The 23766-nt window shown below is 46.0% G+C and overlaps 18 non-coding genes across 18 annotated transcripts; all 18 read right to left on the reverse strand.

Moving 5' to 3' along the window:
- Positions 1-16215: 16215 nt before the first annotated feature.
- TRNAG-GCC (transfer RNA glycine (anticodon GCC)) lies at positions 16216-16286 on the reverse strand. Its single transcript has one exon. It is a non-coding gene; the product is annotated as a tRNA-Gly (tRNA).
- Positions 16287-16647: 361 nt separating this feature from the next.
- On the reverse strand, positions 16648-16718 carry TRNAG-GCC (transfer RNA glycine (anticodon GCC)). Its single transcript has one exon. It is a non-coding gene; the product is annotated as a tRNA-Gly (tRNA).
- Positions 16719-16791: 73 nt separating this feature from the next.
- On the reverse strand, positions 16792-16862 carry TRNAA-GGC (transfer RNA alanine (anticodon GGC)). Its single transcript has one exon. It is a non-coding gene; the product is annotated as a tRNA-Ala (tRNA).
- Positions 16863-17369: 507 nt separating this feature from the next.
- On the reverse strand, positions 17370-17440 carry TRNAS-GCU (transfer RNA serine (anticodon GCU)). The gene has a single exon. It is a non-coding gene; the product is annotated as a tRNA-Ser (tRNA).
- Positions 17441-18379: 939 nt separating this feature from the next.
- Positions 18380-18450, reverse strand: TRNAG-GCC (transfer RNA glycine (anticodon GCC)). Its single transcript has one exon. It is a non-coding gene; the product is annotated as a tRNA-Gly (tRNA).
- Positions 18451-18667: 217 nt separating this feature from the next.
- On the reverse strand, positions 18668-18738 carry TRNAG-GCC (transfer RNA glycine (anticodon GCC)). The gene has a single exon. It is a non-coding gene; the product is annotated as a tRNA-Gly (tRNA).
- A 647-nt stretch (positions 18739-19385) lies between these two features.
- Positions 19386-19456, reverse strand: TRNAG-GCC (transfer RNA glycine (anticodon GCC)). Its single transcript has one exon. It is a non-coding gene; the product is annotated as a tRNA-Gly (tRNA).
- A 361-nt stretch (positions 19457-19817) lies between these two features.
- On the reverse strand, positions 19818-19888 carry TRNAG-GCC (transfer RNA glycine (anticodon GCC)). Its single transcript has one exon. It is a non-coding gene; the product is annotated as a tRNA-Gly (tRNA).
- Positions 19889-20395: 507 nt separating this feature from the next.
- On the reverse strand, positions 20396-20466 carry TRNAG-GCC (transfer RNA glycine (anticodon GCC)). The gene has a single exon. It is a non-coding gene; the product is annotated as a tRNA-Gly (tRNA).
- Positions 20467-20540: 74 nt separating this feature from the next.
- Positions 20541-20612, reverse strand: TRNAG-GCC (transfer RNA glycine (anticodon GCC)). The gene has a single exon. It is a non-coding gene; the product is annotated as a tRNA-Gly (tRNA).
- Positions 20613-21405: 793 nt separating this feature from the next.
- Positions 21406-21477, reverse strand: TRNAG-GCC (transfer RNA glycine (anticodon GCC)). The gene has a single exon. It is a non-coding gene; the product is annotated as a tRNA-Gly (tRNA).
- A 215-nt stretch (positions 21478-21692) lies between these two features.
- TRNAG-GCC (transfer RNA glycine (anticodon GCC)) lies at positions 21693-21763 on the reverse strand. Its single transcript has one exon. It is a non-coding gene; the product is annotated as a tRNA-Gly (tRNA).
- A 217-nt stretch (positions 21764-21980) lies between these two features.
- TRNAA-GGC (transfer RNA alanine (anticodon GGC)) lies at positions 21981-22051 on the reverse strand. The gene has a single exon. It is a non-coding gene; the product is annotated as a tRNA-Ala (tRNA).
- Positions 22052-22411: 360 nt separating this feature from the next.
- TRNAG-GCC (transfer RNA glycine (anticodon GCC)) lies at positions 22412-22482 on the reverse strand. The gene has a single exon. It is a non-coding gene; the product is annotated as a tRNA-Gly (tRNA).
- A 73-nt stretch (positions 22483-22555) lies between these two features.
- On the reverse strand, positions 22556-22626 carry TRNAG-GCC (transfer RNA glycine (anticodon GCC)). The gene has a single exon. It is a non-coding gene; the product is annotated as a tRNA-Gly (tRNA).
- Positions 22627-22987: 361 nt separating this feature from the next.
- TRNAG-GCC (transfer RNA glycine (anticodon GCC)) lies at positions 22988-23058 on the reverse strand. Its single transcript has one exon. It is a non-coding gene; the product is annotated as a tRNA-Gly (tRNA).
- Positions 23059-23275: 217 nt separating this feature from the next.
- TRNAA-GGC (transfer RNA alanine (anticodon GGC)) lies at positions 23276-23346 on the reverse strand. Its single transcript has one exon. It is a non-coding gene; the product is annotated as a tRNA-Ala (tRNA).
- A 72-nt stretch (positions 23347-23418) lies between these two features.
- On the reverse strand, positions 23419-23489 carry TRNAG-GCC (transfer RNA glycine (anticodon GCC)). Its single transcript has one exon. It is a non-coding gene; the product is annotated as a tRNA-Gly (tRNA).
- Positions 23490-23766: the final 277 nt, after the last annotated feature.

A 23766-nucleotide genomic window follows, 5' to 3' on the forward strand; every position in this document is an offset into this window, starting at 1 on the left:
AGTTGAGCACTGTGCCGCTGCTCGTTTGAAAGCGACGCTGCGCTACTCGAGAATCACAGCAGATTATTGCTGACATGCAGCAATTTTCTCTGCTTAGAGACGGCGCTCCCATCAGCCATCTCAAGTGAAGGTGAAGCGTTGAGTGGAGGGACGTTCTAGAATACGGGGGTAAGATTGGTTGCAAGAACACTACAATAGACACACTTAATTTTTACACTTCATCTATATTGTACAGCTACACACATTCTGCATCCTTATAATGCAACATATACATTCAGGCTTATAAAGTAAACACTGTAGGCTGCTCAAATAACACCTACAGAAAAAAATTACCCAAAAGTGGCCATGCGCAAAGTACTTTTATTTGAAACTCACAAAACTTTTGCGGTGATGGAGAATAAGACAGGTTACGCTTGGAGGCACATGAGACCTTCGCAGCTTTCATAAAGTACAAAAAACAATATGGTATGTGTGTGTGTATGTACGCATGAAGCTTCAGCCTTTACATACGGTTTCTTGAAAGAATCGACTATGAATTTTATGGCACCTGTGTCCTTCAGCGCAATTGAAAGCCTGCTGATCAGTGTGTGCAATCGTGGAATAGTTACATGGAAAATGGCGTGAAACACCTAAAATCAAATTTTTCTAGCTAGGAAATATGCAGCTGTGTATACACAACACATGCTGCAAACAGTGAGAGGTGACCACAAGAGTGATTTGAGTGTAAGCGGCAGTATTCCGCATTCATGCACCCCGCCATTTTCAACTGTTGCCCAAAAGCAGCACCACTTCAGCGTGCTAATTTTTTTTTTACATCATAAACAGCACGGAATACAGCGAGAATGAAAACAACATATGCAATTAAATTTTGAGCACTATTTATGGTGCACATGATTGATTGATTGATATGTGGGGTTTAACGTCCCAAAACCACTATATGATTATGATAGACGCCGTAGTGGAGGGCTCCGGAAATTTAGACCACCTGGGGTTCTTTAACGTGCACCTAAACTGAGCACACGGGCCTACAACATTCCTGCCTCCATCGGAAATGCAGCCGCCGCAGCCGGGATTCGAACTCGCGCCCTGCGGGTCAGCAGCCGAGTACCTTAGCCACTAGACCACCGCGGCGGGGATGGTGCGCATGAAAAAAAAAGGCCTTTGTACAACGACGAATTCATAATTTGCCTTCACGGACCTTCTGTTAGGCTGCACCACATACAGATTTTTTGTGGCTTTCAAAAAAGATGTGAAAAAAAAATAATAATAACCGTGTTTACTCTCGTCATGAGCGCACTCACTAAGTCACCCTCATTTCAGTCGCCAAAATTTTGAATTTTTTTTTCTTCCACATTATAAACACACACCTTACGTTCATCCGCTGAAGTCCCACGGGCTCCCCCCCCCCCTTGCCGCCTTCGCTCGCTGCCACGTGCCATTTTATTTTTGTTTCTATTTGTTCACGGAATGTCCCCTGTCTTTTTTAATTATCTCTTGTAACATATGTGGCATTATCTTGTTCCCGAGGTGCCACAGGTGCTTTGCTATGTAGATGCACCATTAAACTAGTATTTTTGATCAACTGTGCATTTCTGATGCTTACCTTGCAAGTACGTAAAACTGGCATGCTTCTTGATCTACGATACACATGTGGCTTGTCTCACTTTGAAGGAAAAGTTAGCATACAATGGTGTAAATGCTTAGAATTTGAAATATTGAGGCAGCAGCACACCGGAGATGATCATATGGTAAAGAAACAAGTGCTGCCTTATTACTGGCAAGTTGTCACTTATATGTACAAATAAATTTTGCGAGCTAAAAAAAGTACAAAAGCACAGCGAGGCTATGATGTGGTTCAACCTGTGGATTCGCTTCATTTATCACGCCATATGATGAAGCTTCCTTTGGTAAAACTGCTCAGACAAGGAAAAAAGTTTGCTGTCCAATACAGCAACTATACAAAGTGTGCACGTGCATCTCGCAGCGCCTTTTCGTCACTTCCGAAATGCGCCACCAACATGCCTGGTCACCAACCGAATCTATCGCCTACAACTGCCATGTTGTCTCCTCGTGCTTGCACCCGTTTAGTTTTGCCTCACGATGCAAGTTTGAGAAATTATCAGCTGCTAGTGAGGCAAGTTGATTTAGTAGTCCACGCAGAGGGAGCAGAGCTTAGGGTGTTTCTTCGCTGAAAGTTATAACCTGAAATTGAGAACGCACATTCCGATTTTCCTAAAAGTACTAGTGTATTTGGCTGGTGCAGATTAACAAAAGCTACTTGAAGAAACTTTGCAATATTTGCATCTTCAGGTGCAACTTCATTACGGGTAAGTGCCATAGCCAAGTATTTACCTGCAAACAGATATAGCTTACCAAGATACTGTTTATACAAACTTGTCCGCAGTTAAAATCGTGATGGCGATTGCGGAGATTTGGTATTGCATTGAAACAAACTATAAAGAATGGGAAACAATATTAGTTCACTTTGAAGTATAGCCGATCGGTTCAAGTTGGGCGTCAGGATTTTTTTTAATTAGTCAATTAATTCTACACACGGTCTCTATCATGTTCAGTGACTCCACTGTACATTAGCGTACAACAAAAGCAAAATACAAAGTGAGAAATGTGTTAAAGCATACGCGAAAAATAAAGTGATGACTGGCATTACCGCGGCACACACCACGCAAAGTCGCTATCTCCCTTGTATAATATTTTCCTCGAGTATTTCCACAAATTGCAATCAAAGAGGCTCAAGCTCAACATCAGCACTGTTTAAAACACTGGGGGGGGGGGCATTGCTACTTTGGTGGCGTAGGCCGTGACAATATATTCATAATATTATATCTCTTGTAAACTTGCCTAGCTCTGCACGACTAGTTTTCGATGGGAGCAGCTGCGCTTCGCACATCCACTCTTAAAATTGTGGCTCGAGAGATTTTGAGCTTTCAATTGTTTTTGGGCCAGGCAATTTGTAGTGAAAGCAAGATAATAGGCCCTCATAGGTTGTGGCGGGCAGTCGGTGTACGCCGTGGCTGGTATATGTGTCGCACATCTGGATTATCTGGTCTTGTATCGAGTGAATGAGCGAGGCCTTCCTAATCCAATGAGCTCGTTAAAGTAAGACAACGAAAAACCACAATTCTTCCACATCGTTCACAGCAACAGATGACGAGCCCCCAACAATTCGCACTGCAGCACGTGAACTGCCGTAGGTACCCAGGGAGTTACCCGGGCATGGCGGGAGAGGGCAACAACGGCAGAAGTGACATCACAAGAACACTATGTATAAAGGGGACATTTAAAGACTTTTTTCCCATTTATGAACTTCGTGCACTGTTCTGTCACAATTTATAGCTCAGAATAGTTGTATCTTGAAAAGGGCACTAATTCATAAGCCCAATGGTTCAAGGATGGGTGCATTTAGGGGGCCCATTCTACATTTTACTTATGCCCTTCAAGAACTTGCTTACAGGGCCAAAGTCCTGTTTCAGAAAGAACACGCTAGTGCGTGGCCAGCAGTCCGTCAAGCATTAGTGCTGGTGAGATTTGGAAATGCAGCGCATGAGCATCCTCATCTGCTACTTCTCTGCTCATGCTCTCGGGGCTTACTTGCGAGGCACGGTCCTTCGCACTTTTCATGTTCACACTGTAAATCAACTGATACCAACTCTGCCTTCCATTATTTAATAAACCAATATTTCATGATCACAAGGACGAGCTTAAAATGTTTGCTACATCAGACCTGAGCAGCATTTTGAGTCACCGAAACTTGCTAGTTGCAGCGAGCATTATGCAAAAAATATGATGTGCTTTACGGTGACAACTTGCAAAACACTGCAGCAACGATTAAAATCATGCATTTTTTGTGCTCACAGGAAATCCCTGAAGCAGGAGGCACTGGGCTAGATAAATTGCGCAGCTAAAATACGGATGCGCTTTCCAATGCTGTCATGCGTACAGGCAGAGAAATGGCAGACAAAACTGGGCTCTCCCCGATTCTATGCGCATGCGTCCCATTCACAAGCCTCGCTGCCAGTTAGCACCGCATGGCTCACTGTCCATGAGCTCGCTTGTTTCCTGTAACAGTGGACCATACGGTACACCTTTAAAAACGAGGATAGAATGTATATAATGCAGCATCTGATGAAGCCATGACGATGTGTTGCTGATGAAATCTGGAACTCTAGTTAGTACCCTTATTGTTAACCAGCCGACCGACTAGCAAAAAGATTTGCGACTGAAATGATGGCATCTACACCTGCCCTTAAAGGAACACTGAACAAAGTTTTTGCCGCCGAGATTTGCAGCCAAAGCAAAAGATTGGGCCATGAAATTCATAGACAATAATAATTTCAAGCAGAAACTACGAAAACATACTGAATTTAATGAGCCTTTTACAAAATGCCGCGTCTAGCTCTTAGACACGGCGTTTTCTAAAAGATCGCGACATTTATTTTTCAAGTTTTTTTTGTTATTCAAGACAAATCTACGGTGCATTGTTCACAGAAAACGAAATTGCCTCGGTAAGATTTCTTTGCGAGCAGCTTACTAACTTTAAGGCAGGCGCGTTGATTCGTGAACTGAAGGATGCGAGTGATCGATCTTGCCTGCTAGTGGCTAGGTGACAAAGGCTTTACCTCATGTCCTGGTGTAGCTAAGTCACGCAAATGGAGCAGAAAATGTGCATTATCATTTATTTCACCTAAATATCACACGTATGTGACTTATTGCCGGTGACAGGTGATCAGGATGAAGTCGACAAGTTGCAAATCTGAACAAGAATTCACTCGAATGAAAAACCAACCTATACTCACGTGCACGGTGAAGTCGAACACGTCGTCCGTCAATGTTGTCGCTGATGCCCGAAGGAAAAATTGCCCGCAGCTTCCCTCGGGGGAACACTGAGGAGGATGCGGACCATATAATTGGTTAACGGGGTGTTAAAGTGCGACTTACTTGGGTCGATGGCTAAATTGGTTCACGTGGTTGTGAAATGGGGTGTTAAATTGCGACTTACTTGGGTCGATGGCTAAATTGGTTAACGTGGTTGTAGGAGGGGGTGTTAAATGAGTGAACACGTACACACGTATGCGAAAGGGCGGCGCTGGTCGAAGGGACGTCGATCATTGTGTTTGTGGATTCGTTGGAATTCATTTCACCGCGACCTTGGACGTCGACGCGCCGTACAAACCAACCGACGAGCGGCAACTGAGCGAGCGAGCGCCGACCTTGAGTATATATACAGCACGACGGCGCATGCACTGTCAGCTGTTGAATGTTCTCGAAGCGCGACGCCACATGCGCGTCCACTGGAGAATCAGGAGAATTGTAGATGTCGAACGCGGTGTGTAGAGGAGGAAGGGTGCACAGATGGTGGAGGAGTGAAGCGCGCGCGGTGTGTAGAGGAGGAAGGGATGCACAGATGGTGGAAGAGTGGGCGACGGCGCGACGGCGCATGCGCGCGCGTCAGCTGTCGAATGTTCGAGAAGCGGTGCGGACGGCGCACTACAAGGCGCGAGTATAAGATGCTCCGCATCTAAAAGAGAAGAGGACAAGCGACGGGGTCGTCTCTTTCTATAAAGTCGGCGGAACTGCCAGAACGGCCAACACAAAAGGCATCGGGTTGACATTCCTCCATCTGGGCATCAGTCGCTCCACCCGGGCATGCAGCTGCTACTGGTTCTACTACTATCCTCTTCCCCGTGCCTCTTCCCGACATTGCAGTGTTGCTGCCATACTCGCGAACCTTTTTAAATTAAAGCACGCAATCATGTATTATCGTGCGCCATACTAAACTTAAAAACAGTGCGCCGGTACATGAGATCACGAAGCGCGGTCCACGCCATCACAAGAGCAATTATAGAAATGAAACAAAGAAAACAAAAATGTATAAAATATTTTGTATCCGCACTCCAGTTTCCTGCAGCGGCTTTTGGCTCTGTATGAACGGCCAAGCTAGTGCCAAGCCAAGCTTGCGTCCCTGATCAGCTGTTTGTTTCCATAGAGAATTCAACAGTGAACTGGCAATTTGTTTAGATGATATTGCTAAAGGGCTTGAAATTGAATATTTCTCTACGTACTACTGCTGTACTTTTCCTCTCTGTTTCCTGATCACAGTGATGAGATTGAGGAGGTTACAATTTAGAAAACAGCAAGTGCAGCTCAAGCATTGCTAGTATCGCTGTTTCGGTAATAAAATGTTACAAAGATTTTGCCCCGTGACGTGCTTGCCGTGTTTGAGCACCCAGTAGAAATTTACGGTGCCGCGTTTGAAAGAGTTGAATAAAATTGCAATATTACGAAAGAAAGGCTCTGAAGCAACATCGCATTTTATCAGGCCTACACCTCCAACACCTAGACGAGTAAAACTCGTCGATATTAACTTGCAAAGCTGTGTATAATATTTAAAACACATTCTTTAGCCCACGATGAGTTGTTCTCTCGTGTGGTCTCTCCATTTGGTACTGTCTTGTTAACTTACAAAGGCAACTTTCCATATTTAGTCTCTTTAGATGTTGCAAAAGCTTGACACGTGGTGTGTATGCCATACTGATAATTCTCCTCGTAACCTGGGTCCGCCTATTTAAACAGCGTCGCATTTTATTGTTCGCAATTGTGTTTGTTTTATTCTGTAAGCGAGCTGTGTGATTTCATCAATATTCACGAGTGTTCCCTGACTATACAAACACGTGCGTCTTATTTGGTGCGGTGCACGTTTGTATGTAGCAAAAAATGTCATTTCGCCAGCGTGTGTCTGCATACACTTGCATGCCCTGCAGTACGTGTACATAATTAATGCAGTAAGGACTGCAATGCATAGCCTTGCATGGGACATATATTCCATGCACCCTCAGAGAAATGTTGTTTGTTATGAGCCTACTGTTTATCATTACATTTTTTTTTCGTTAAAGTTTCATCTCCATATAAAGCAGCTGTATACAGGCACGAGCTTCAGCAGCTTCCTCGTTGTTGCATTTTAAATAAAAACACCAAGCCTACCCGAATCAATGATCTGTTTGCTGTCATTACTGTTATGTGTTCTACGATGTACACAAGGACAGTAGTATACAAAAAATAGGGAGGGAATTGAATGCCCTGCCTGCATGGCTGCGCCGTTTCACAAGATCAGGCGCTGCGCTGTGAAGCTTCCTACCGGCCTGCAGAAATTCAAAGGAGCGTACAATAGCGTGGTTCAAGAGGACTTGTGGGGAATACTAGACACACTGGGTGTAAAAGATGGAGTCACTAATCGTTTAAAGGAAATCTATAAAACTAACAAGGTAGTTAAAAAGTGTGAAAAACGGGTATCCAAGCCCACAGTGGTGAAACGTGGACTTAGGCAGGCGTGCCCACTGTCACCCTTCTTATTCATAATGTACCTACAAGGATTAGAGGCCAAATTAGAGGCAAGGGGACTTGGCTTCAACCTCTCTTTAGTCAAACAAGGAAAACTTACTGATCAGGCTCTATCAGCATTAATCTACGCAGATCATATAGTGCTAATGGCCGACAACAAGGAAGATTTGCAGAGGTTGATGGACATCTGCGGTAATGAGGGAGATAGGTTAGATTTTAGATTCAGTTAGGAAAAATCAGTAGTCATGATTTTTAATAATAACAAAGGTAGTGAGCTTAGAATACAGGAAGTCACGCTAGAGATAACAGATAAATACAAATAACTGGGCGTATGGATAAGCAATCGGACCGAGTACATGAGGGAACACGAAATATGCGTGACGACTAAAGATAACAGGAATGCAGCAGTGATGAAAAATAGGGCACTGTGGAATTACAATAGGTATAATGTTGTGAGAGGAATATGGAAACAGGTCATGGTTTCTGGGCTGACGTTCGGCAACGCGGTCTTGTGCATGAGGTCAGAAGTTCAAGCAAGATTAGAAATTAGGCAATGTGAAATATGTAGGCTTGCTTTAGGAGCTCACGGGAATACACCAAACCAGGGAGTACAAGGTGATATGGGATGGACATCATTTGATGGCAGGGAAGCTAGCAGCAAGATAAAATTTGAGAAGCGATTGAGAGAAATGGGGGAGGAGCGTTGGGCTATGAAGGTTTTCAGCTACTTGTACATGAAGAATGTCAATACAAAATGGAGGAAGCGAACCAGGAAATTGACTGGTAAATACTTAGAAAACAGCAGGTGGCCAAACCAGAAAGAACTATCGGTTAAAAAGGAACTGCAGGAAACGGGGACTGACATGTGGAGAATTGGCATGATTAAGAAGTCCGCACTAGAGATCTATCGAACTTTTAAGCAGGAAATTGCCAAAGAAAGAATCTATGATAATACTCAGGGTAGTTCTCTACTGTTTGAGGCCAGGACGGGAGTATTGCGAACCAAGACATATCGGGCCAAATATGAAGAGGTAGACACAATATGCAGTGCGTGCGAAGAGAAAGAAAAAACTGCCGAACACTTGACAATGCTCTGTAAAGGGCTTCACCTTATAGTTCAAGATGATGGCGCAGAGTTTTTCAAAGCACTGGTGTTTAGGGACAGGGAGGGCAAAATAGACTTTAAGCGGGTAGACTTAACTAGAAGGAGGTTATCTGATTGGTGGCTGAAGTCAAGGCACGATTGAAAATTAAACCCTTCACTTCAAAGTACCCGTCCAACTTTACTATTTAAAGGGGAAAAAAATCTAGTGGTTAGTTCACTAAGCATTACGGCTAGGTGACGTTAGCCGCCGCCCGATCTAAAGGGTACGGCCACATCCATCCATCTATCCAGCCAAGAATATGCTCTCTGGCTTGTTGCTCCAGGCCTAGTCAGGTAGATTTTCTGGCCTCACCGTTGAATTGTTTGCTCGGGTTGTGGCTTGCAAACATTGCGGTTTTGGGCTTCGTATCATCTTGTTTCGTCATCATGTCCTCCAAGTGGAGGACATGTCGCAGTGTGAGAAGGGAGTACGACAAGGCGCTGATAGAATGAGCTATCAGTCTTACCAGGCAGGCGGTTGAGAGCGCATTGAGGCAGCTGACGCACACCAGCACTATCCGCTTCCTGTATAATACAGGCTAGGGAATTATAGAAACACAGAGCAGAAATCAACTCTTGTGCCTCTCTCATGCACTCACAAGGCGGAACCTGCTTCGAACACTGAGGACCGAGCTAAGCGACACCATGCGTGACGATAAATCATGGTCTCCTATTGCAATAATGATTAAGGCACGCATGCAACTTAAACCATTGTCACGCAAGATGAATTCACAACACCATCGAAGTGAACCCAAGGCACGTGCTGATTATTATGCACGGTACTAGCGCTAAATTCATGCAGACATTTAGTTGGCGCTGCAGTAGGCCTAGTTGAAGGAATGGCCACAGCTACTGCTGTGATGCAGAACGGGCTCATTAACATCTTCATGTAGATTAAAACGGCTTACCCTGAAATGGCTGGGAGTGTCACGTTATCCCTAGCAGTGGCACATGCAGTTGCATATCTAACGATTACAGAAATGGCGTACCGATTTCCAAAGCACCTATCAATACTTCCGTCAAGGCGTAGCACCAAACACTTTATCGCACATTTCGGGAAACATTCCTTTTTCTCCCAATCTGGTGGCTAGGCATGACTACGCCCAAGAATAAGCATGTTATTATGTATGTCGGAGGTATTTTCATCTGATCACTGAAAAATTATTTCCCTAAACCTATGGAAAAAAAGAAAATGGAATTCGCACCTGCCATCACATTGTACCCCATCACAGGAATGGGATCAGATTGGCCTGGCACTCAATACTCCCTTACGCTTAATCAGAGCTTGGTCTGGCACCAGCTCCAGACAAAACCATTTATAATCTCCTGTCTGGCCCATCTGTTTTACTCTGCTCTCTCTCAACCAGAGTGCACCATGTACCTGTGGTTCACCCCTGGTGGATCTTTTTCACTGTTTGTGAATTGCACACAAAGCCCTTACTGGTACATCCTATTCCCAATTCTTCACTATTCTCACGGGAGGCCACTCTTTGGGCAGCTTACATCACGACATGTGCGTGTCATGATGTCAGTGCCGTCTTTTTCAGAGTCGGCGCCGTCTTTTCTTTCTGTTTTGCTCCTTCCCTGTCCTGTGTTTCTGGTGTTGCGCTGCAAACAAGTGAAGATGTTAAAGAACACCAGATGTTCAAAATTTGCTTCTCGTTAATATATCGTGGTTTTGGGAATTAAAACCCCAGATATATTGAAAGAAGATGCATGAAAAGGGAAGGATGATATTGGAAACTGGCAAAAAAGGGATGACAGACTTCTTAAGCTATACTGCCATTGAGATTTTCAGCTGTTCACGCAATTCTCACACGCGGCTTTGATGCAGCTATGCACATATCACACAAGCATGCTGACTGTGCAGTTAGTATAACTGCAACCTTCATGTACCCAGCCTTCATGTACCCTCTATGACATTTCAGAACATCTGAGTCAGTGTTAGCATCAAGTTATGTTCTTCATGCTGGGGAACCAGTGTGATGAGTTACCATTTCTACAGAATGAAACCCTGTCTACCTGGAACAAGCTGCAAGATATATAACTAAACGGCCCTTTTCAGGGCCAGTCAACCTCTGTCCGGCTTGGATGCACCAACTGATTCCCTTTATCATCAACCCTCAATAAAACTAGCAAATGTTTGTACATGTGCAAGCAGTGTCATTAAATATCTTAGGAAATGCTTGTGAAGCAATTTCAAGAAGAATCGTTTTTCTGATCTCATAGTGAGGCATTAGGAACACCTTAGTCACACCAAATACCATTATTCAATGAGAGGAACAAGAGAAATATTTCACTGGGAACTATGAAGTAAACAAAAAAACAAATGTTTTCAGATACTGCGAGATCATTTCATAAAAAAGCTCAGAAGTTGCTATGTGTGGCCACATTTAATCTGTGCAAGCATCGTGTGGTTACAAAATTCTGTACCAAACATAGGTTCAGCTTTCTGGAATAGACCGCGCTGCACAAGCTAGCTCAGTGCATGCACTTCTGTACCCTGCCAGAGAATATTTTTACCACCAGTATGTTGTAACGTGAAGTGAAATGGTGATTGCATACTAGGGCGCGTCCTGCAGGACCCCAATAAAGTTGTTTAACTTGATCGGTTGGTGTGCTGTAAGCAGAACATTTCCAAGAAAAATCGTATAGTTTGGAGGAGGACTTAAGCAAGGAAAGGTGTAGATAAAACACTGGATTCACTGGCATTATCCTCACCAAGTATAATATTGTTTTTCTGGTGAAGCTTTGTGTCTGAACAGCGAGCAGGATAAGCTGGTAAAAACATGCAAAATGGGAAGTCTAGCACAGCAATCTGTGCAGTACTGCTCATTTCATGGAGAATTAATTTCACAGGCTTTGCTCATTGTTAGCGTTAAGCCTATATTATGTCCACTGCAGGGTGGAAGCCCAATCAATGCTCCCTGTCCTGTTTGAGCCAATTTCATATTATGGCTGATAATTTCTCGATCTCATTGGAACTAATCACCTGCCACCCTCTGCTACATTTCATGTGTCCTAATATAAATTAATTGACATTACTGACCTGTCATCCATCTTTTTTTCTCATTCTCAACTAATGCATTCATTTTTGATAAACTCTGCTTTCTTCCCATGTCTTAATATTATGCTAGCCTTTTTTCATTTTTCTGAAACATTATCTTTGCTCAGAAGCTAGAAGTTATCAGAAAGAACATAACGACATTCTGCCTCCTGAGCATATGGCATCATCAATACAAAAATGTAATAAAAGTGAGAAAACATCCTATCTATATAAGAGGCCCTAAACTACTGCAGGAGGCAACAAATAAACTGGTATTTGTATAAAGGCAGTGACAAAAACTTTGACTACTGTCACTTATTCTGATTCTTGGGACATCTTTTTTAGTACATCATAACACATAATTACACATTTACACAATTTACACAGAGGAATTGCCACCACGTGCATTGAGGCCACCCTTCAGAAGTCATGTGAGCACAAGGATGAGGTAAGCCTTAAAAACCAGATTAAAAGACTAAAGGATGCTGGATATCCCAACAGCACCATCAAACCCGTGTGCTAAACCCTCCTGCAGAAAGTCAAGTTAAACAAAACAGGACCAAAATAAAAACAGAATGACCAAAGATCTTTGCATGCTATACCGTAGGAATATAAGGTATTTCACAGTATAAATAAAATAGCGAGCCGACATGATTTTATCTCGTTATTTGCCATCCCTAGCAAGTTTTCAAAAGTGTGTGTACTAAAGAGCTACAAGAATAGCCATTATTTCACCATTCGTAACGAGAATAGGTATACTGAATGCCAATATAATGTTGTGTATGAGATACTATTGACATGTGGAAACGTAAACATAAGAGAAACTTGGCAATGCCCCAATGTTCGAGCAAGACAGCATGCTTAAAATGTTAAGAATGGCTATGGTAGTCGCATGGCCATACACTGTAAAGAATGTAAGTGCAGTTCTATGTTTCATAAAACACTGTTTTTGAAAAAAGCAAGAACAAGAAATGAAAGAGAGGAATGTGAAAGCATTTTCTTGTCAGGAGGGCCATGGATCAGTGCATCAGTATACCTTCCCTCATCCATTCGGAGAGAGAGTATTCTTTTCTCAGTTAAGATTATATTATCATGGTCTCACATGTGTCCTTGTGCATGAGCACTGTTCTTGTACTCTGTATAAAAGTGGGCGTAGTACCTTCAATAAAATTTAGTTGGCAGTCAGCGCTCTTTCCTGTCCTTTTTGTCTCTTCCTGAACTTCTCTCACTGTTACTAGAACACAACCGCGATGAACCAACTTGCCCAGATTAAGCTATTGTTGACGAAAAGTCAGAGCATGAAAATACTTCAGGGGCTCAGAACCTCCTCACTACCCGTCTAGTTGCGGCCCTGGTCTATGTGTTCCGAGAGTGAAGCACTAGTGGAGCTACCTAACTACCTAACGGTGAGGAGGGTTTGTGTATACTCGAGCTTGGTTCATGACATGGTGAGAGGTGGCGGGTTGTTGAAATAATATGCTGTGTGGGAGGTCAAGATTTTGATTGAGAACGCTGAGTATGAGTCAGTGACATTAGGCGTTCAAGATTTTTTGCGATATTCACTCTAGCATAGGACCTTGGTTGGTGGTTGACGTGTGCATTTGATCACATTGTAGTCTTCCACCATCATTTTTTTGCCACTTGGCGTCGGTGCTCTTGAGTCGTACCAAAGTAATTAAGCATCCACGTATAAGTATCTTCTGTCAGTGTTTCAATGAAGAGCTGAATATGAGTAATAGCTTCCATCGATACTTCTGGCATTGGTGTATACACATTTCTTTTGAAGTTCTCTTGCAAAAAAGGCATTAAAGGTATGTTTTTGTGACTTTTTAGTGTTGGCCAGAACTGCTGGTGTGTCCGAACGGCTCTTCGATTGATTGTGGTGTTGTCTTGTTCAGGGCAAGTGAGCTTTCAGTCTTTTTTTATATTTGCCTTCACAGGAATGCTCTTTGCATGCTTCTTCAGTACTTTGTATTATTCCTAAAGCATTGACTTCCAGATGTTGATTGTGGTTCTTTAATCTTGTGTTCAACTTCACGCTAGCTTCATTTGCACGCAAAGCAAGAACTCAGGAGTATGGTAACTTTTGCTATGGGTTTTCCCTTCTTCAGTCTACTGTATTTTTGCCTGTGTTGTCTAAGCGCTGACAGCCTCGTGCGACAGCTTTTTTTTTGTGCACTTATTGTGTGCGAATGACTTATTTGCCTCCTCAGCTAAAGACTTTTTGTATTATAAGAGAAAGCTCTGTCTGTTTTGGTTTTGTCATTTGCTGATGGTGTATCTTCAGTATCTTTTCTCAGTGTACACTATACTTGAATGGAAGGGCAGCATGACTACCTTCAGCTGTTAGCAGGCTTTTAGCTGCTGTAATACTGATTGATGCTCCTTTCTCGGGCGTTCTATTTTGGATGGTTGGCTTGTCATTGCTTCTTTTAAACTTTAAAACTGCAGGTGCGCCTTTTTCTGGTTACACCTGGTATATTTTTCCAGTAGTAATGTGCTCTATATATATATATATTGCTAACTTGAGAAACAAGGCCTCCTTACGTTAGGTGCACATCAGGTGGGAAGAGTACTTCTATTACTTGCCAAGATTGTGGCCCCTTATGGTGGGACTCATAATGCACTGTTGATGTGTCAAATTCACATAGCATAATTCCAGGGCACTCGATCAATATCCAAGGAAGAAAATTATGTTCTTTTGCGTGAGTTTCAGCAACTCATAGTAATTTGTATGTAAATGAATACTTCATCATTCTTGGCTGTCATGTTTTATTGAAGCACATGTGCTTCGTTAATAACAAAAAAAAACACGCACGCTCATGCCACTGCAGTGGCGTGAGCGTGCGTTTTTTTTATCATTAACGATTTGCCCTATGCATTCACGTTTCTTCTTTTTTTTGTGTGTCGTACTGCTCGTATCGCAGCCTACCGTTTTGGGCACACGTAAAAAAAGTACATAAAAAAGCGTTCCACGCCGAAATTCGCGTTCGCAACGAGCTGGGCACCGACAGGGTGCCCTACGACGCCTACACACTCCGCAACACCTTACCAACCGTTCGCTGCGATGTTGTTAGGAATTCGTGTGGTTGTTGCATGAATATAGCGCGTGCGTGCGTGCGCACGCGCGTCTGTGTGTTAGATCACGGCAACTGCATATGTTGTATGATTCAGTCACCATAACGCAACTGACGACCCCCGCTCTTCCCACACGTCAAGCAGCAGCAAGTGCCGTTAACACGTACTGTGCTGTGAACGCAAAACAGATTCGAATAGGTCGCGTAGATAGCTAGCCCGACACATGATACGATAAGATTTGCGTCAGATATTCGACGTCTACATGCACGCGTAAGACAGCGGTATCCGCAGCAGCTTCGTCATACGTACGGATAGCACCGCATCGGACGTCACGTCTGACAGAGAAACTTGATCGGTAATTTTTTCTCACTTAAAAAGTCTACCTTGCACAACTTCACCCAACGCTTATGCATTTCAACGAGCTGTGCATGGTTTAATGATTGATTGATTGATTGATATGTGGGGTTTAACGTCCCAAAACCACCATATGATTATGAGAGACGCCGTAGTGGAGGGCTCCGAAAATTTCGACCACCTGGGGTTCTTTAACGTGCACCCAAATCTGAGCACACGGGCCTACAACATTTCCGCCGCCATCGGAAATGCAGCCGTCGCAGCCGGGATTCGAACCAGCGACCTGCGGGTCAGCAGCCGAGTACCTTAGCCACTAGACCGCCGCGGCGGGGCATGGTTTAATGACGAAAAGATAGTTCTAATATCGTGCCCGGCACATATATTACTCTCTCTCTAACTTGAAAAATCGGCGCGTGAATTGGGGCCAGAACAGCGCCAAAAAGCAACAGACGCAGAAATTGGCTCATATTCTAATATTATGACATCGTGATGTTGACTTTTCAGCTGACGCCGGCAATAACGGTCAAACGGCGGGCCAATAATGCCGGTCTTATTGGATGGCTCCGCCCATAATGGCTGCTACTTGTACAACCTGGCCCGATGTGTCCGTTCTAATAGGCCGGCACAGCCTATATGGGCGGAAAGTTCTGAAAGCTTGCCCAATATGACCAATCTAATAGACTGGCACAGCCATCATTGGCGGAATGTTGTTAATGCTGGTCCAACATAGCCGTTCTATTCGGCTGGCACAACCAATATTGGGGGTACGTTGTCAACGCTGGTCCAACGTCGCCGTTCTACTTGGCTGGCACAGCCAATCTTGGCGGTACGTTGTGAAAACTGGGCCGTTCATGGGCCAGGCAATGCCGATCTATCCCCAATATTGGGCCAACCTTCTGTGCTGCCTGGGTAGCGTAACAGCACGCGTGAGCTTTTTAAAGATAACAATGCGTCGGCCGGGAATTGAACTCGGGTCACTTGCCTGGCAGGCGAGTATTCTACCACTGAAGCACCGACGCCATTTGCTTGCTCCTGCATTCATGGCATGCATATATAGCGTAACAGCACGCGTGAGCTTTTTTAAAAATAACGATGCGTTTGCCGGGAATCGAATCCGGGTCACCTGCGTGGCAGGCGAGTATTCTACCACTGAACCACCAACGCCACTTGCTTACTCCTGCATTCATGGCATGCTATATAGCGTAACAGCGCGCGTGAGCATTTTTAAAGATAACGATGCGCCGGCCGGGAATTGAACCCGGGTCACCCGTGTGGCAGGCGAGCATTTTACCACTAAACCACCGACGCCATTTGTTTTCTCCGGCATACTTGACATGCAATATTGCGTAGCAGCACGTGTGAGCTTTTCTAAATGTAACAATGCTTCGGCAGGGAATCGACCCCGGGTAACCCGTGCGGCAGGCAAGCATTCTACCACTGAACCACCGACGCCATTTGTTGACTGCGGCATTCATGACATGCAATATTGCGTAACAGCACGTGTGAGCTTTTCTAAAAGTATTAAAGCTTCGGCAGGGAATCGAACCCGGGTCACCCGCGTGGCAGCCGAGTATTCAACTACTGAACCACCAACGCCAGTTGCTTACTTCTGCATTCATGACATGCAATAGTTCGTAAGAGCACGTGTGAGCTTTTCTAAAAATAACAATGCGTCGGCCGGGAATCGAACCCGGGTCACCCGCGTGGCAGGTGAGTATTCTACCACTGAACCACCGACGCCATTTGCTTACTTCTGCATTCATGGCATGCAATATTGTGTAACAGCATGCGCGAGCTTTTCTAAAGATAACAATGCGTCGGCCGGGATTTGAACCCGGGTCACCCGCGTGCCAGGCGAGAATTCTACCGCTGAACCACCGATGCCATTTGCTTGCTCCTGCATTCATGACATGCAATGTTGCGTAACAGCACCTGTGAGCTTTTTTAAAAACAACTATGCGTCGGCCGGGAATTGAACCCGGGTAACCCGCGTGGCAGGCGAGTATTCTACCACTGAACCACCACTGGCATTTGCTTCTTCTGGCATTCATGGCATGCATACATAGCGTGATATCACGCGTGAGTTTTTCTAAATTTAACAATGCGTAGGCGGGGAATCGAACCTGGGTCACCCGCGTGGCAGCCGAGTATTCTACCACTGAACCACCAACGCCAGTTTCTTACTGCTGCAGTCATGACATGCGATAATTCGTAACAGCACACGTGAGCCTTTCTAAAAATAACAATGCGTCGACCGGGAATCGAACCCGGGTCACCCGCGTGGCAGGCGAGTATTCTAGCACTGAAATACCAACGCCATCTGCTTGCCCCGGCATTCATGGCATGCATATATAGCGTAACAGCATGCATAGGCTTTTATAAAAATAACACTGCGTCAGCCAGGAATCGAACCCGGGTCAACCACGCAGCAGGTGAGTATTCTACCACTGAACCACCGACGCCATTTGCTTACTTCTGCATTCATGGCATGCAATATTGTGTAACAGCATGCGCGAGCTTTTCTAAAGATAACAATGCGTCGGCCGGGAATTGAACCCGGGTAACCCGCGTGGCAGGCGAGTATTCTACCACTGAACCACCACTGGCATTTGCTTCTTCTGGCATTCATGGCATGCATACATAGCGTGATATCACGCGTGAGTTTTTCTAAATTTAACAATGCGTAGGCGGGGAATCGAACCTGGGTCACCCGCGTGGCAGCCGAGTATTCTACCACTGAACCACCAACGCCAGTTTCTTACTGCTGCAGTCATGACATGCGATAATTCGTAACAGCACACGTGAGCCTTTCTAAAAATAACAATGCGTCGACCGGGAATCGAACCCGGGTCACCCGCGTGGCAGGCGAGTATTCTAGCACTGAAATACCAACGCCATCTGCTTGCCCCGGCATTCATGGCATGCATATATAGCGTAACAGCATGCATAGGCTTTTATAAAAATAACACTGCGTCAGCCAGGAATCGAACCCGGGTCAACCACGCAGCAGGTGAGTATTCTACCACTGAACCACCAACACCACTTGCTTACTCCTGCATGCATGGCATGCATATATAGCGTAACAGCACGCGTGAGCTTTTTAAAGATAACGATGCGTCGGCAGGAAGTCGAACCCGGGTCACCCGCGTGGCAGCCGAGTATTTTACTACTGAACCACCGACGCCATTTGTTTACTGCGGCATTCATGACATGCAATATTGCGTAACAGCACGTGTGAGCTTTTCTAAAAGTAACAATGCTTCGGCGGGGAATCGAACCCGGGTCACCCGCGTGGCAGCCGAGTATTCTACTACTGAACCACCAACGCCAGTTGCTTAATCCTGCATTCATGACATGCAATAATTCGTAACAGCACGTGTGAGCTTTTCTAAAAATAACAATGCGTCGGCCGGGAATCGAACACGGGTCACCCACGTGGCAGGTGAATATTCTACCACTGAACCACCGACGCCGTTTGCTTACTCCTGCATTCATGACATGCAATAGTTTGTAACAGCACGTGTGAGCTTTTCTGAAAATAACAATTCGTCGGCCGGAAATCGAACACGGTTCACCCGCGTGGAAGGTGAGTATTCTACCACTGAACCACCGACGCCGTTTGCTTACTCCTGCATTCAAGGCATGCATATATAGCGTAACAGCACGCGTGAGCTTTTTGAAGATAACGATGCGTCGGCCAGGAATTGAACCCGCGTCACCCGCGTGGCAGGCGAGTATTCTACCGCTGAACCACCGACGCCATTTGCTTACTCCTGCATTCATGGTATGCAGTATTGCGTAACAGCACGTGTGAGCTTCTCTAAAATTAACAATGCGTCAGCCGGGAACCGAACCCGGGTCACCCGCGTGGCAGCCGAGTATTTTACCACTGAACCACCAACGCCAGTTGCTTGATCCTGCATTCAAGATATGCAATAATTCGTAACAGCACGTGTGAGCTTTTCTAAAAGTAGCAATGCTTCGGCAGGGAATAGAACACGGGTCACCCGCGTGGCAGGCGAGTATTCTACCACTTAACCACCGACGCCATTTGCTTACTCCTGCATTCATGGCATGCTATATTGCGTAACAGCGCGCGGACCTTTTTAAAAATAACGATGCGTCAGGCGGGAATTGAAGCCGGGTCAGCCGCGTGGCAGGCGCGTATTCTACGACTGAACCACCGACGCCATTTGCTTCCTCTTGCATTCATGGCATGCATATATAGCGTAACAGCACGCGTGAGCTATTTAAAGATAACGATGCGTTTGCCGGGAATCGAATCCGGGTCACCTGCGTGGCAGGCGAGTATTCTACCACTGAACCACCAACGCCACTTGCTTACTCCTGCATTTATGGCATGCTATTTAGCGTAACAGCACGCGTGAGCATTTTTAAAGATAACGATGCGCCGGCCGGGAATTGAACTCGGGTCACCCGTGTGGCAGGCGAGCATTTTACCACTGAACCACCGACGCCATTTGTTTTCTCCTGCATTCATGGCATGCAATATTGCGTAACAGCGCGCGTGACCTTTTTAAGAATAACGATGCGTCAGGCGGGAATCGAAGCCGGGTCAGCCGCGTGGCAGGCGAGTATTATACCACTGAACCACCGCTGGCCTTTGCTTCTTCCTGCATTCATGACATGCATATATAGCGTGATATCACGCGTGAGTTTTTCTAAATATAACAATGCGTAGGCGGGGAATCGAACCTGGGTCACCCGCGTTGCAGCCGAGTATTCTACCACTGATCCACAAACGCCAGTTTCTTACTGCTGCTGTCATGACATGCAATAATTCGTAACAGCACGCGTGAGCCTTTCTAAAAATAACAATGCGTCGACCGGGAATCGAACCCGGGTCACCCGCGTGGCAGGCGAGTATTCTACCACTGAACCACCAACGCCATCTGCTTGCTCCTGCATTCATGGCATGCATATATAGCGTAACAGCATGCATAAGCTTCTATAAAAATAACACTGCGTCAGCCGGGAATCGAACCCGGGTCAACCGCGCAGCAGGTGAGTATTCTACCACTGAACCACCAACACCACTTGCTTACTCCTGCATTCATGGCATGCATATATAGCGTAACAGCACGCGTGAGCTTTTTTAAAGATAACGATGCGTCGGCAGGGAATTGAACCCGGGTTACCAGTGTGGCAAGCGAGCATTCTACCACTGAACCACCGACGCCATTTGTTTACTGCGGCATTCATGACATGCAATATTGTGTAACAGCACGTGTGAGCTTTTCTAAAAGTAACAATGCTTCGGCAGGGAATCGACCCCGGGTCACCCGTGCGGCAGGCAAGCATTCTACCACTGATCCACCGACGCCATTTGTTTTCTGCGGCATTCATGACATGCAATATTGCGTAACAGCACGTGTGAGCTTTTCTAAAAATAACAATGCGTCGCCCGGGAATCGAACGCGGGTCACCCGCGTGGCAGGTGAGTATTCTACCACTGAACCACCGACGCCGCTTGCTTACTCCTGCATTCAAGGCATGCATATATAGCGTAACAGCACGCGTGAGCTTTTCTAAAAATAACGATGCGTCAGCCGGGATTTGAACCCGGGTCACACGCTTGGCAGGCAAGTATTCTACTACTGAACCACCGACGGCATTTGCTAACTTCTGTATTCATGGCATGCAATATTGCGTAACAGCACGCGTGAGCTTTTCTAAAAATAACGATGCGTTAGCCGGCAATCGAACCCGGGACACCCGCGTGGCAATCGAGTATTCTGCCAATGAAGCACCGACGCCATTTGTTTACTGCGGCATTCATGACATGCAATATTGCGTAGCAGCACGTGTGAGCTTTTCTAAAAATAACGATGCGTCAGCCGGGATTTCAACCCTGGTCACCCGCGTGGCAGGCGAGTATTCTACCTCGGAACCACCGACGCCATTTGCTTACTCCAGCATTCATGGCATGCAATATTGCGTAACAGCACGCGTGAGCTTTTCTAAAAATAACGATGCGTCAGCCGGGAACCAAACCCGGGTCACCCGCGTGGCAGCCGAGTATTATACCACTGAACCACCAACGCCAGTTGCTTACTCTTGCATTCAAGACATGCACAAATTCGTAACAGCACGTGTGAGCTTTTCTAAAAGTAACTATGCTTCGGCAGCGAATAGAACCCGGGTCACCCGCGTGGCAGGCGAGTATTGTACCACTGAACCGCCGACGCCATTTGCTTACTCCTGCATTCATGGCATGCAATATTGCGTAACAGCACGCGTGAGCTTTTCTAAAAATAACGATGCGCCAGGCGAGAATCGAACCCGGGTCAGCCGCGTGGCAGGCGCGTATTCTACGACTGAACCACCGACGCCATTTGCTTGCTCCTGCATTCATGGCATACATATATAGCGTAACAGCACGCGTGAGCTTTTCTAAAAATAGCGATGCGTCAGCCGGGATTTGAACCCGGGTCACACGCTTGGCAGGCAAGCATTCTACCACTGAACCACCGACGGCATTTGCTTACTCCTGTATTCATGGCATGCAATATTGCGTAACAGCACGCGTGAGCTTTTCTAAAAATAACGATGCGTCAGCCGGCAATCGAACCAGGGACACCCGCGTGGCAATCGAGTATTCTGCCACAGAAGCACCGACGCTATTTGTTTACTGCGGCATTCATGACATGCAATATTGCGTAACAGCACGCGTGAGCTTTTTAAAGATAACGATGCGTCGGCCAGGAATTGAACCCGGGTCACCCGCGTGGCAGGCGAGTATTCTACCGCTGAACCACCGACGCCATTTGCTTACTCCTGCATTCATGGCATGCAGTATTGCGTATCAGCACGTGTGAGCTTTTCTAAAATTAACGATGCGTCAGCCGGGAACCGAACCCGGGTCATCCGCTTGGCAGCCGAGTATTTTACCACTGAACCACCAACGCCAGTTGCTTACTCCTGCATTCAAGATATGCAATAATTCGTAACAGCACGTGTGAGCTTTTCTAAAAATAACGATGCGTCAGCCGGGATTTGAACCCGGGTCACTCGCGTGCCAGGCGAGAATTTTACCGCTGAACCACCGATGCCATTTGCTTACTCCTGCATTCATGGCATGCAATATAGCGTAACAGCATGCGTGACCTTTTTAAAAATAACGATGCGTCAGGCGGGAATCGAAGCCGGGTCAACCGCGTGGCAGCGCGTACTCTGCGACTGAACCACCGACGCCATCTGCTTGCTCCTGCTTTCATGACATGCATATATAGCGTAACAGCACGCGTGAGCTTTTTAAAGATAACGATGCGTCGGCCGGGAATTGAACTCGGGTCACTTGCCTGGCAGGCGAGTATTCTACCACTGAAGCACCGACGCCATTTGCTTGCTCCTGCATTCATGTCATGCATATATACCGTAACAGCACGCGTGAGCTTTTTTAAAAATAACGATGCGTTTGCCGGGAATCGAATCCGGGTCACCTGCGTGGCAGGCGGGTATTCTACCACTGAACCACCAACGCCACTTGCTTACTCCTGCATTCATGGCATGCTATATAGCGTAACAGCACGCGTGAGCATTTTTAAAGATAACGATGCGCCGGCCGGGAATTGAACCCGGGTCACCCGTGTGGCAGGCGAGCATTTTACCACTGAACCACCGACGCCATTTGTTTTCTCCGGCATTCATGACATGCAATATTGCGTAGCAGCACGTGTGAGCTTTTCTAAATGTAACAATGCTTCGGCAGGGAATCGACCCCGGGTCACCCGTGCGGCAGGCAAGCATTCTACCACTGAACCACCGACGCCATTTGATTACTGCGGCATTCATGACATGCAATAATGCGTAACAGCACGTGTGAGCTTTTCTAAAAGTATTAAAGCATCGGCAGGGAATCGAACCCGGGTCACCCGCGTGGCAGCCGAGTATTCAACTACTGAACCACCAACGCCAGTTGCTTACTTCTGCATTCATGACATGCAATAGTTCGTAAGAGCACGTGTGAGCTTTTCTAAAAATAACAATGTGTCAGCCGGGAATCGAACCCGGGTCACCCGCGTGGCAGTCGAGTATTCTACCACTGAACCACCGACACCGTTTGCTGGCTCCTGCATTCATGATGGGCAATATTGCGGAATAGCAGGCGGGAACTTTTCTAAAATAAACGATGCGTCGGCCGGGAATCGAACCCGGGTCACCCGCGTGGCAGGCGAGTATTCTACAACTGAACCAGCGACACCATTTGCTTACTTCAGCATTCACAGCATGCAATAATGCGTAACAGCATGCGTAAGCTTTTCTAAAAATAACGATGCGTCAGCCGGGATTTGAACCCGGGTCACCCGCGTGCCAGGCGAGAATTCTACCACTGAACCAACGATGCCATTTGCTGGCTCCTGCATTCAAGGCGCGCAATATTGTGAAATAGCACGCAGGAATTTTTTTAAATAAACGATGCGTCGGCCGGGATTGGAACCCGGGTCACCCGCGTGGCAGGCGAGTATTGTACCACTGAACCACCGACGCTGTTTGGTGGCTCCTGCATTTATGGCGTGCAAAATTGCAGAATAGCACGAAGGAACGTTTCTAAAATAAACGATGCGTCAGCCGGGAATCTAACCCGGGATACCAGCGTGGCAGGCGAATATTTTACCACTGAACCACCGACGCCATTTGCTTACTCCTGCATTCATGACATGCAATGTTGCGTAACCACACATGTGAGCTTTTTTAAAAACAACTATGCGTCGGCCGGGAATTGAACCCGGGTCTCCCGCGTGGCAGGCGAGTATTCTACCACTGA

This window comes from Rhipicephalus microplus, chromosome 2 (genome assembly GCF_043290135.1).
Source record: "Rhipicephalus microplus isolate Deutch F79 chromosome 2, USDA_Rmic, whole genome shotgun sequence".
Classification (NCBI taxonomy): domain Eukaryota; kingdom Metazoa; phylum Arthropoda; class Arachnida; order Ixodida; family Ixodidae; genus Rhipicephalus; species Rhipicephalus microplus.